Here is a 14,351-nt window from a genome sequence, read left to right as displayed (position 1 = left end):
GTACCATGTTGGTGGGGGGTGGTGACAATAGGGGAGGCTGTGCATGTGTTTGGGCAGAGGGTATATGAGAACTCTCTACTTTCTGTTCAATTTTGCTGTGACCTATAACTGCTTTAAAAAATAGTCTATTTCCAAAACCTTTTAAAAGTGTTCAGCTTTTCTGACTGTGATGTGGCTTTTCACCTTGGATATATTATAGGTGTTTTTATTTTCATTGTCATGCTCACCATTGTTACTACTAATAAAATGCAATGGAAAAAAATGAAAAGCAATTACCCATGACTCTTTCTATCCTAATATAGCAGGTATTTTTCATTCTTTGTGTATTACTTTCGTGTGTTATTTGCAAATAGCTTATTTTACACAGTTGAAGCTGAGTATAAATTACAATCTATGGGTTTTTTTTTTGCCACTTGAAATTGTATTACAAATACTTGTCTCCCCTTTATCTTCATAATCATCATTTTTCATAGCTGTGTAATATCCCATTATATGAATGTACCATCATTTAACAAGCCTTTCCCTATTGTTCAGCATTTATTCTATTACAGAAAATGCTGCACTGAATATTCTTTAAGCATATACCTTCTTTCTTCTGTTGAATTATTCCCATAGGACAAATTTCCAAATGTGGAATTACCATAGCAAAAGCCATGAAAACCTTTGGTTTTGCTACATATTAGCATATTCTTTTCAGAAGTAATCTATACTGAAATGAGTAGAGTACAAATGCACTGATTTGGCTATAACTTTTTTTTTTTTTGCATTAGATACCATCACCTCTAATGATGATTTGTTAGTTACTGTGGAAATGTTTTAAACCGATTTAATCATTTTATTAAAAATTTGGCTATAATAATAATGCTACATAGGAATATCAGTATTACTGTATTTCCTGAAAGCAATCCTATACTCAACTATGTTTGAACCTCAGTCAAAGCAGGAGAAATAAATATTTGAGACAAGTTGATTAATGATTGCCAATACTTAGGTGTGTAAGTATATGGTTTTGAAAATTTGGAAGTAGCTCTGTATCTAAAATAATTTAATCGCTTACTTTGGTAATTGGGTTAAAATAATTGAAGAGCTTTTTATAAATATCACAAACTAAAAGATAGTCTCTGTGTAATTAGGTACATTACAAATCCAGAAGTTTAAATTTAACATTGCTAAGAGTGATGGATAAGGGCAGTAGCAAACCCTCTGCATTTCTTAATCACGGATTCTACTTTTTCATTGTTCCAATGTATACATGGCTTTGAGAATGCAGATTGAACAGACTGGCTCAGCAATGCCAGGATAGATTTAGTATTTAAAGTTCAGTCAAATACCAAAAGGCCCAGAGGTTTTCTTCTGCACTAAAATAGCAAATCCCATTAGTTAGAAAAGCAGAAGAGAATAGAGTACCTCACCATCTTACCCACATAATTCCTTGATGTTTTCATGGATAGCACTCCCCTTCACAGTGGTTTTGCAGATTAGACGAATCCAACATCCATTTTTGACCATACTTGTTAATACTGAGTTGATAAAACTCATTTAGTCAAAGTTAATATATTTCTATCTATTAGGCAATTTCTAAATGCATTTCCAAGTAAACAGTCAGAAACACTGGTCTAGCCTGTACTTTTCTAACAAATGTATAGATCTCGTAATAAATTAAATTGGAATTTCTTTTCACTCTCCAAGATTAACTTGGTGGTTGCCTTAAGGCAACAGCAATTAAAAGTTGTTTTAGATTTTTTTCTTCTGAACTAAGCAGTATTAAATTTCTGAAGAGATGTTGGTAGATGAAACTGACCTTGTGGCATACACAAATAGGAAAATTCAACTATTTTATTTTTCTTAGGCTAACCAATGTCTACAGTGAATATTTTTGTAAGAAAGTATAAATATGTGAAATTGATGGACATATTTACCCAGAGATATCAGCTCTTTGCTTAGATAATTAATACTTATGATTCAGAAAACTTATTCAGATAAATCATCAGGGAGATAGACCACTGTGTCCCAAGTAATAAGTATATTTTATTAGCATATATTTGATGGGCAGCAAGTCTAGAATTAAAGATAAAATTATTAAAACTGAAATGAGTTTTTTAAATTTCAATTTCATGTACAAAATCACATAGAAAAACACAATACCATATGGTATTGCAAATTGGAAACCATTTTGGAGACAAATAGATTATGCCAAAAAAATAAGTAATATCCTTTTGTGGAAGAAATTTCCTTTAGTCTTTTAAGTCTTTGATAAGACAATTGGACAATTCATTTTAATTTGGCTTAAATACTAGGGCAAAACTGTTTAAAATGTTCGTTAAGTATATATCATATATTTATGTTTTTTAAAAAACTCCAGTTATTTTATATTTTTCTTGCCAAATTACTGTGGGGCCTCTATAGTGATTTTTCATGGAAGCACTGAATAGAATATTTTGGTCAAACCCATTTATACACACATGTGCACACACACACAAATATACACACAATTTTTAAATATTTAAGTAAGAATGGTAATTATTTTGTGATAGGTATTTGGTAAGAAAGTCATGCTTTTTTACTCTTCCCAATTATTAGCAGAGAAGAAATACCGACACTTAGAAATGTGCTTGTTAAGCACAGATTCACTACAAGTAGAGTGAGTTATTGATTTTAATGATTTAAAAAGGTTCAACCTCTAGCATAGGGATTTATCTCCCATATGAAACATACCCATGTTCATGGTCTTGAACTTTTTGTCATCAGCCACCCCTGTGCTCTGGTAAGTGGATAATTTTGCAGCTTGGGGAGGCACTTGGGTGTAATAAAACACACTATAGAGATTTCTTTCTCCCTCTCCTGAACTCTACATTGTGTTAGAAGCAATAAATGTACTTAGGAGAAAAATACCATTTTGGAGATGAATAGAAAATATTCAAGTATAAAACAAAGAATTGAGGTTAAAGCTGAAAATAAATCTTTAAAATGTTTTGAAAATTAGCTCCAGTGATCAAATGAGTGAAGTATTTTCATGTGATGTTAAACAAAGGAACTAGATCTCAAATATTTTAAAACCAATTGTTAGAGATTATCTAAGACCATATATTGTGGTTTCTAAATTTTCTTCTCTAGGGCTGAGTTCAAATCTGTCTTCAGACTTTAGATTAACAATTGTTACTTTTCTCTATAGGAGTCACTGAAGTCAAGAGGGAATGGTCAGGCTTTCAAATCAGATGATCCCTGATCAAAGCTATAATCATCTCTGCTGCCCATTAACCGAGTGACTCTGAGCAAATGTGTTATGGAGCACATTATGAAGCCATTGGTTTTCTTTATAGAAAGCAACTCTGAAAGGCCATGGTTTGCAGCATACATGACAAACGTTTTCATCTAAAGTTTTAAGTCTGAGAGAATGATAACTGCTTCCTGGAACTCTGTATTGAGAAGATTTGAAGATAGATTCAGATTCAATACAAGAGTGGGCCATAATCAATTATTCCCAAATATCAGATATTTTTAAAACACCCCAGATGATTGTATAGCCAGTACTGGGCTGACCTGTTCAACCACCTGAATATAGTCATTAATCCATAAGTAGTATAAAAACAAAGAAAATGACACCTAAGAAAATCAAAGACAAACCACAGAAAAGCAAATATAATCACAAAATTTAGAGAGCAGATTTTCTATATTGGGAGGTACAGTAAATAGGATTTCTAATTTCTTGCTAGAAACAATAGTGTTCAGAAGACAGAATTTTATATCCTTTCAAGAATGAAGGTAAAATAAAAAGAAAAGAATGAAGGTAAAATAAAGATATTTTTACATTAAAAAAAGATATTTTTAGATAAATTAAAACTAATAGAATATGTCACCAGCAGACCTACATTACAAGAAATATTAAGAAGGTATCTGGGTGGCTCAGTCAGTTAAGCATCTGACTCCTGATTTCGGTTCAGGTCATGATCTCAGGGTTATGAGATTAGGCCCCATTTCAGGCTCTGTCCTTAAAGAGGAGTCTGCTTGAGATTCTCTCTCCCTTTCTCTGCCCCTTCCCCTGCTCAAGAGCTCTCTCTCTCTCTGTCTCTTTCAAATAAATGAAAAAAAATCTTTAAAAAAAATGTTTTTTTCAGGAATCCCTGGGTGGCTCAGCGATTTAGCGCTGCCTTCAGCCAGGGGTATGATCCTGGAGCCCTGGGATCAAGTCCCGCATCCGGCTCCCTGCGTGGAGCCTGCTTCTCCCTCTGCCTGTGTCTCTGCCTCTCTCTATGTCTCTCATGAGTAAATAAATAAAATCTTTAAAAAAAAAAGTTTTTTCAGACCATATGGAAATGTTACCACATAGAAATTTGCTCTTTAGGAAGGAATAGTATCAGAAATAGTTTTTCTATTTATTTATTTAAAATATAAATGATTAGTTAAAACAACATTGTAACATATTGTGTGATTAATAACATATGTAGATGTAATACACATGGAAACCACAGCACAAGGTGGGTAATTTCAAGGTTCTCACATTTTACATGAAGAGATATGTGAACTCTAATTATTCTAACTCAAATTACTCTAATTTGGGAGACATTATAGAAAGGAACCTCTAAAAATTAATACCAAGAGGTATAGCAAAGAATCTAAAGATAATTTAAAAGAGAATTATAAAAAAAAATTCAGGGATGCCTGGGTGACTCAGTGGTTGAGCATCTGCCTTTGGCCCAGGGCGTGATCCTGGAGTCCTGAGATCGAGTCCCACATCAGGCTCCCAGCAGGGAGCCTGTTTTTCTCTCTACCTATGTCTCTGCCTCTTTCTCTGTTCTCGTGAATAATAAATATAAATATAAATATAAATAAATAATAATAAATAAAATCTTTAAAAAAAATTCAATTAACATAAAAGAAGTTCAGAAGGAGTAACAGAGGAACAAGGAACAGAAATTATAAATAGAAAATAATTAGTAAAGTGGGATAAACATATCTTATTTACAATTACATAAATCTACTCCTATATAATTATATAAATGTAAATTGACCAAGTAGTATAATATGCATATATGAGTGAAAAGGAAAAAAAAAAATCTCAGCAAGACCTAAATATATGCTGTTTAGAAGTGATACACTAAATATAAAGACTCACAGAGGTTGAATTCAAAGGATGCTAAAAGAATACCAAATAAATAGTAAGGATAATATCAGATGATGAAGACAAAACCTATTACCAGAGATTGAGAGGAATTTCAAAATAATAAATGGATTAATTCTGCAGAAAAATATTTCAAAAAACAAGTCTGCCTCTAAAAATAGAGGCTCCAAAACACATAAAGTAAAATCTGACAGATATAAAGAGAAAAACAGATAAATGCATAAGCATATTTTGTGATATTAATACCACTTGTTCAGTAACTGATAGAATATCCAGACAAAATATTAGTAAAGACATAGAATATCTTTAACCACCTTGACCAAATTGACATTCATAGAAAACTACATCTAACAATTTGCCAAATGTACATTTTTTAGAAGGGCACAGTATACATCCAATAAGATGGGACATATGCTAAGCCATCAAAACGATCTCAATAAGTTATAAAAGAGTGAAATGTGAGAGAGTTTAACTGTGACCATAGTGGACTTAAAATCAGGGACAATGTTATATCCAGAACAACCCTTTTCTAAACGTTTGGAAATTGAAAAACTTCAAGTAAAGCTACGGTAAAAGGAGAAATTGAAAAGGTAATTTTTTGAATGACAATGAAAATATAACTATTTGTAAGATTCAGCTGAAGCAATGCTTTGAAGAAAATTTTAGCTTTAATAGCTTGTTTTAGAAAAGAAGGAAGATATAAAACAAGTGATATAAGGCAGAGTTTGATAAATAAGAGCCAGTGGGCCAAATACTGGTAGGGATATTTTTTATAGCCCATCAAACAGAAATGCCTTTAGATTTTTAAATGGCTATATTTTAATAGATATGTTTATGTAGAATATCTTCAATATGCATACCTATAAAAGTATCTATAGAATATCCTCAATCTGCAAAGCTTAAACTATTTATTCTTTGGCTCTTTACCAAAAAGTTTACTCAACCATGACCTAAAGTTCTATTTTAAGAAGCTAGCAAAGAAGGGGCCAGATGGCTTCATTGATGAATTCTTTGAAAGTTGTCTCCAGTTAATTTTCCTAGCCACTTTACTTCATCATTATGTGCTACGATCTCATTTCATATATGAGCTTCTCTTAGAGACTCATTGCTCCCCACCCTTGAAATTTCCATTCTGTACCCTGAAAGGAACCCCGGATGTGACTCTATTCCCCTTGCTGTGCTACTCCTTTTTGCTTCCCTTACCCATGTCAACAGAGCAGTCTTCCTACTTCTCTACACTATATATCATAACCTCTTTGTCCCAAGATGGCATGTACCTTGCTGTCTTCATAGAGACCATAAAGGGAGAAGAGGCCAGAAGGAAAACAGATTTGTTTCCATAAGGAAAGAAAAAAAATACAACCTCCCCCCCTCCTTTAAAGTGATTTTCTTTACATTTAGCATTATTCCAGGGCTAGTGATAAAATATAGATTACCATGGTAAAAAGCCCATTGGGGTCAGGGTGCATCAAGCTAGATGTAAGATAAAAAAAAAAGATGGAGATTCTAGAAGCTGGGGGAATGCACTTTCTTCATAGCAACATTTAAAGTTTGCTCTTTGTTTTTGTCGTTTTAGCACGGCATACTTTGAATTAGTCTGGTTGGCCAGTCAGTTGCCTACAATTCAGTCACATTGTCTAAACGTTTGCCATTTTGGATTGTTCCATCTTATTTATAAATATGCACAAATATAAATTTCCGAGAGATGATAAAATGTCACTGAATCTACATCAGACAATTCTTAGTGAAAAATCTGAGCAAAAGCACATGTAAAAAGTTAAAGAATGAGTCAGGATGCACATAAAAATACAAAAGACTACCAGAGTATATATTACTAAGCATTTGTTTAACTCTTGACAAGTAATAAAACACACGGCTGTGAGATACATTGTTTCATAATCTTGACAGCAACTCTGAACTAGACAAGGTCATATTTATTAATTTATTTTTAATTTTTAATTTCTTATGAAGAGGATTTAGAAAGGCTAAGATTAAGTAAATAAAGCAAAATAAAAATATTTGGGATGCTTGGGTGGCTCAGTTGGTTAACTATCTGATTCTTGGTTTTGGTTGAAGTCATGATCTTAGGGTCCTGGGGCGGAGCCCTTGCACTGGGCTCATGTGAGCATGGGGTCTGCTTGGAATTCTCTCTCTCTGCCCCTCCCCTATTTGTGTGTGAGCGCTCACTCCCTCTAAGATAAACAACAATTTTTAAAAAATATACTTAAGCAAGAGATGAGACTGTAAGTCTCAGAAATGTAATAGATTTGAAAATGAAATTAGTACCCATGATATATCCCATAAGTTTACACACATTTGCTAAAGATGGACATTAATTTTGCTCTAAACTAATAAATCACTATTAATCCTATAACTCATAGTGCACATAAGATAACAACCCTTAGGATGAATGTATTTTTTTTAGAAGAAAAACCAAAAATGAATTTCTCTTACGGGTCCTCATAGAAGGCATATGGGTAATTTGATGAAAAGTGTTCTCACAACTGATCAGTACATGCTGTGATGACCATAACAGACTTTTTATGAAGTTCCTTTAATATAAACTATAATATAAATATAAATTTATATATTTATAAATATAAATTGCTTTCACAAAGTAAGAGCAATTTTAGAAGGGGATTGAGAGGAGGCTGGGTATCCCCATTTGGCAAAAGTAGAAATGGGAAGAACAGAATACGCTCTTGCAAAAAGAGGGAACCTGAGTTGAGAATTAAATAATCAGCACATTTAATTGTTGAACATAATCTGCATAAATTCTTCCCAGGTTATCTATTAAAATCCATATTTTTCAGTTGATAAAAATTGTTTTAGAGACAACATTGCTTGATCATAACAATATATTTAAATAGTGAGAGAGCCAAGATTTAAAGAGGGTCTAACTAGATCCAAAGCACAAATTCTTTACACCACTATACCTTGCCCATTAGGTAGATAAGGAGGTAGATGCAATTAACTGGATGAAGAATTATGCAACTATTTTATTCTTTAAAAATAACTATGAATTGAATTCTTAAGGATGAATCAATCATGAGTTATTTCACTACACAAAACTCTCAGCTATAAAGTATTAAAAATAATCCTAAAATTGTTGATTTTCATTTTTACCAGTAACTTTCAGAGTATTTATATCCCTATATATGTATATTCCTATAAATCCTATGTTCAGTGACCACCTCTAGTCAGGAGGAAGATATTGCACTGAAGTTAATTGTTATCTCCCTTACAGAAGTTAATAATTTTGCAGCCTAATGCCACTAAAGATAAAATTTTTGTGATCTTATAGCCTGAGGATATCAGAAGTGATATATGATATACCAACCTTATTAATTCCTTTTTAAAAAAAAATTAGGTTTAAATAAAAAACCAAGCAAAAGGGTTCTGGCATTTGAAAGTAAGTAGGCTTTTATCTATTATTAATTCACATAAGAAAAACAGCTATGATGGCAAAGGCCAGATACTTATACACAGGCTATAAATATGGATGAATAATTCATTTTTCTATTAATGTTGAATTTATAGTCTAATGATTGAACTCGATTTTTTCTCTTCCTAGAAGGACATGCACCAAGCAAAATACTGCACTGTCAACAGAACATAAAGCAATGCAGTAAACAAAATGAGATTTACTGGTCACATATTTTTCTTATTGGAATGTCCCCTATTCATAGACTTTATATTATGACTCACTAGAAGGTTCTGGAAAATCATATCTTTCTAGAGATAACCTTAAGTGTGAAGAGGTATTTGCCTCTCTATCAGGCAACATGTGATTTGACAGCTGCCAGAAGGCACCTGTGCTCCATGTTACTGAGTCTGTAATCCAGGGCATTTTCTTCTGAATTTCTTTATTATAATTCAAATATACTTTCCCAGATCTCAACTTCTCACTCCAAGTCAGACAGCAAAACTGATGATCCAAACTTAAAATTTATTTATGGTGCTAGGAAGTCCTTGACCGTCTCTTCTGAGATGATCTCATTTTAAGACTGAGAGGGACTCATTCCAATTAAAAGGTTATTCCTAAAACAAATTTTCAGTGACCAGTCACTGTAATCTGGAATGAAAAGTCAATCAATTTGATGCCACCTGCCCTTGTTGCCCACTGGATGCATGCCTAAACCAAACACAGAAATGAGTACATCATACACACTCAGTTTGCCTAAGGCAGATCACACATCATCTATGAAGAATTGCCGAACACACACCTACACACACACACACACACACACACAGAGAGAAAAACAAAAACAAAAAAACAGCAATTACCTCTCAACTTCACAGATGCTCCACTCGTTTAAATCCATCTTTCTTCTCCACTCCCATGTACTTCTGACACTGACTATCATAGGTTATATTTGTACTGCGGTATCATTCTAATTCTTCATGACACAAACAAGGTAAGTTGGCACAGAAGACAGAGATAATATTTCTGGAATCCATTTTTATACCATAAAGCTAGTAATATCCTAACTTTAAGCAGAAGTAGTTCCAAATATCTATATGATATAGTTACATATAATATAGTTACATGTAATTCAGTGGCTCTGAATTACATATATACTAAAACCCCCAAACTAACTATATCTCCGATTCAAATTCCTTTTAGTCAAACACAAAAATTTTCTGGTTATTCCAGAAAGGTTGGACTGGAGAGAAATGGGACTTAGATTGGAATACTTATCTGTAGGTAAAAGTAGGTTAGAGTATCCTGCTTTGCAAACTTTACAAAAAATATGTGACTATATGAACCCAATATTAGGGCCCCTCCAGGGGTACCTTTATTTAAGGGGACCTGACTGAGGTTTAAGCTTCATTAGCCTTATTAATTTTTTAGTACTTGTGTCCTGTGATAACATTTTGGATAAAGAAGAGTCAGGAAACTTTGATGCCATATCCCTTGGATGAACAATATGGCAAGGACAAAGGCATACCTGCGGTTTTCAAAAAGAATCCCAAACTATTACAAAGGGTGCTAGGTACTAAAAAGCCAATTAGTATGATGGCAGTGATAATGAAACTGTTAATGAAATACATAGAATGGAAAGCTCCATATCTTTTCTCAAAAATATAACTACCCTAGAAATCATTAAATTTCTTAAATCAATTTAGTTCATTTAATACTTAATTCATTTTCAGTAAAGTCTCTTTTCAAAAACATAAAGCCTTTCAAGGAATGATTTATACTCTTATTAAATAATATAAGTATCAGCTTAAGCTTTTATATGGCCATCTTTCACATCCTTTTTATAAGGCAGTTTTATCTATGCTTCTTAATCCCTTAAGAGAAAGTAACTTTCAAAATGATTTCAGTTAATTGTTTAATAAGATATGTAAAGTGTGTTTCAAGAATATTATCTTTTCCACAGTTCCATTGTATCAATGAAAATATCTATAATTTCAATGCTACTGTATATTCATGAGGTTGAATTTGTGTCTAGGAAGAGTGGTAAATAAAGGAATTGGTGAATTAGAGGTTAGGAAGGGATTTGTAAAGTTCATTAACCACATTATTCTGCCTTTGATCATATCTCACATGATGCCAGATAAAATCCATATTAATTTTAACCACCTAAAAAGAAGACTCCATTTCTTTTCTTAATCCTATAGGGCCTTTAACTATGTTCCTGCTGTGTGTAAATACTTCAGCTATCAAAAATGAACAGGACTCTTCTAGGCTATCAAATCATTTAGAGCTGTACCATGTTTTATTCACTATTGCATTCCTTGAATCTAGCACAGGGTCTAATAACCAAATACTCATTACGTGTGTTGTTGGAGTAAGATACCTACATGGAAGCTGATTTTAGAATAACTAGACAGAAACTTTTGTTTGGTAAAATACCTGGATGGCAATTGTGATAGTAGCATGATAGTTTTAAGGGTATAACCAGGAGGAAGCCAAAGAGCCATATGAATAAACTTTTCTGAAGTGCAGGGTGCTTAAACTAGGGAGGAGAAATAATGAAATCAAGGAAGAAAGGACACCCAACATTCAGGCAGGAGCCTGGACCAAACAGGAAGGGATGACCAGAGGAATTTGTGTGCAGATAGTAGGAATGGTCCAGAGACTCCTAAGAATTAGAATATATATGTGTATATACACACATATATACATACATACACACACATATATATAGATGTGCGTGTGTGTGTGTATATATATATATATGTATATGATTTTATTTGTTTATTTGACACAGAGAGAGAAAGTATACAAGCAGGGAGAGTGGCAGAGGGAGAAGCAGGCTTCCTGCTGAGCAGGGAGCCTGACTGGGGCTCAATTCCAGAAACCCAAGATCACGACCTGAGCCAACAGCAGACACTTAACTGACTGAGCCACCCAGGCAACTCTAGAAAAAAGTGTATTTTTAAGGACGGTGTCTAGTAGGGTATAGTATTGCAACTGGACAGCATGCACAGAAGGAGAAAAGAAGAAAAGAGAGAATTCAATGGAAGAAGAAAATCAGAACAGGAGGTGCTAAAAAGACAGACACGGTCCTCTCCCTCTCCCCCAAATCCATTGAAGGAGATGCTATCCCTTTTTGTGTAGGGTGCAGTTTAAGCCAGTTTAAACTAACAAGAACAAGTAACTCTTTCTGCCCATGGGTTCTGTCCCCTTGCTTTAATTAAACCACCTTTTTGCACATACATACATACATACATACAAGTTGATTCCAACAAACTGGAGGATTTGACGATATTCCACATGTTGAAGTAGGGGTTAGAAATGCTTCGAATTAATCAAACTGAGGACCTCCCTTCTGCCTTTAAAGAGCCTAAAGGCTAATGTTTGAGAGATGCCCACAGGCAATTTGATAAATTCTGCAGCAGGTGTGTGATCAACCTGCAGCGAGAACATGGACAGAACGGGTGTTACACTCTACCTGCTGGGGAGAGATGGTAGGAGGGCAGAGAAGCAGCAACACAAGAGTGGGCTTGGAGGATGTTCCAGAATTTCTTAGGAGGGAAAGTGGGGAAAAGCATTATGGGGATAAGAAATAGAGAGTACAAAATCTTGGGAATCTAAAAGGTGCACTGGGATTGAAAGCAGGAAAAGACTGAGAAGGAAGCCAGGGTCCTGCTCTGAGAGCACTCGCTGTTCACAGCAATCTGAGGAGGCAGAAACTGGTCCCTACATGAGCAAGGGAATCCTATTAGGGTTTTGTTTCTAGTTTTGTTTTGTTTTCACCATGGAAGTGACATATGCATCAATATCTATCCGTTTTATTTCACTAACATGTTTTTAAGACTTCCCTTAGGAAAAAACAAAACAAAAGATTTAGAATATTGGGTGACATCAAGTAAGAAGGCAAAGACTTTGAAGAGATGACTAATGACAATTGTCTGCACTCGGCTGGAAAAATATAATTCCCCTTACTTCCATTTCTTGCTTAGTTTCCTGAAAAGGCACTCGATGTATCTTTTGCAATGCATGCTGTACTCTGACCCAATTTTCATATTTCTTTCCAGGGTTTTGCCTGTTTGGTGTCAATGTTTCATTCACAGAAAGACACAATGACAGATTATTTTCACTTGTCCATCCATTCCTGGAGCTACAGGCAGATCTATATTCCACTTTCTGCTCTAGTAAATGAAATAAAGACGCAGGGAAACAGTATATGAGGAGAATGTTACAGGAAATCTATAATGCTGATAAAACCCACAGGTTTAGCAGAAATCAGACAATTGAGAGTTTTTATTTTGTTATTATTTTTCCTGGCAATGCTTAACTTATTTATTGCAAAACTAGGACAAACCTCAAAGTGAATGAAACGATGCAAGTTTTGTTGAATTTTGTCTAGCTAGCCAGGTTTGAAATATACGTTTTTGTGCTTCTAGGAAGCGATTTTGGGGTGCACTGAAAGAGTGTATACATTCTTAACATTTTTTTCAAGTAGGAAATCACAGATTTTATCTGTAAGCATACAATTAAATCCATTCTTCATGACTCTTCTTCACTACCACCTCTTCTAGGATGCCCTACCTGATTCTGCTCTTCTCCCTGTAGTTCTATATTACATACCAGGTAATCTAGTTTTTATTGACAGGACAAGGATTCTAGGAATTTTTAATAGAAGTTGAAAAGCCTCCTGGGAGGTAAGAGAGAATGACAGCACAGAAATTTTGTCTGAGTCATTGGACCTGTTTTGGATGATAGAAAACAGAGTACATGATTTTGAATATGTCATAGCTCATATAGATTTATAACTGAAACCTAGTGAAAGGTTTAAAGGTTTAAAGTGAAAGGATTAAAATACCTGAGTGAAAATTAAAAAATCTAACCTTGCACCTGAAGGAGAGGTTAGAGAACAATAAACAAACCTAAAAGAAGGAAGGAAAAATAAAGATTAGAGTAGAAATAATGATATAGAAACTAAAAAACAATAGAACAGGTCAATGAAACCAGGAGCTGCTCCTTGAAAAAAATCAACAAAATTGATAAACAATCCTAAATTTGTATGGACGTATAAAAGACCCCAAATAACCAAAGCAATCTTGAAAAGAAAAAGTAAAGCTGGAGGCATCAAAATTCTGGACTTACGGTTATATTACAAAACAGTAGTGTTCCAAACAGTATGGTACTGGCACAAAAATAGAAACACAGATCAATAGAACAGAATAGAAAATGCAGAAATGAATCCACAACTATCCAGTCAATCTTTGTTAATCTTTGACAAAGAAGGAAAGAATATCCAATGGAAAAAAGGTCTTCCAAGAAATAGTGTTGGGAAAACTGGACAGCAACATGCAAAAGAAAATAAAACCTGGGTCACTTTCTTACACCATACACAAAAATAAATTCAAATTAATTAAAGACCTAAATGTGAGACCTGAAAGCATAAAACTCCTAGAGGAGAACATAGGCAGTAACTTCTTTGACATCAGCCATAGAAACTTCTTTCTAGATATGTCTCCTTAGGCAAGGGACACAAAACAAAAGTAAACTTCAGATACATCAAAATAAAAAGCTTTAACACAGTGAAGGAAACAACAAACTAAAAGGCAACCTATAGAATAGGAGAAGATATTAGCAAATGACATATCTGATAAAGGGTTAGCATCTAAAATATATATAGAACTTATAAAACTCAACACCAAAAAACAAATAATCCAATCAAAACATAGGCAGAAGACATGAACAGACATTTTTCCAAAGAAGACATGCAGATGGCCAGCAGACACATGAAAAGACACTCATCATCACTGATCA

The 14,351-nt window shown here is 33.9% G+C and overlaps 1 long non-coding RNA gene across 1 annotated transcript in view; it reads right to left on the bottom strand.

The window, feature by feature from the left end:
- LOC118350356 (uncharacterized) overlaps nucleotides 1–9,464 on the bottom strand; it is a 33,928-nt gene extending 24,464 nt beyond the window's left edge. Inside the window, exon 1 of the long non-coding RNA XR_004803993.1 lies at nucleotides 9,407–9,464. This is a non-coding gene — a long non-coding RNA (uncharacterized LOC118350356). The remainder of the gene's footprint in view (nucleotides 1–9,406) is intronic.
- Nucleotides 9,465–14,351: the final 4,887 nt, after the last annotated feature.

This window comes from Canis lupus, chromosome 11, assembly GCF_003254725.2.
Source record: "Canis lupus dingo isolate Sandy chromosome 11, ASM325472v2, whole genome shotgun sequence".
NCBI lineage: Eukaryota > Metazoa > Chordata > Mammalia > Carnivora > Canidae > Canis > Canis lupus.
The sequence above is the reverse complement of the archived record's forward strand: the minus strand, read 5'-3'. Positions and strand labels throughout refer to the sequence as shown.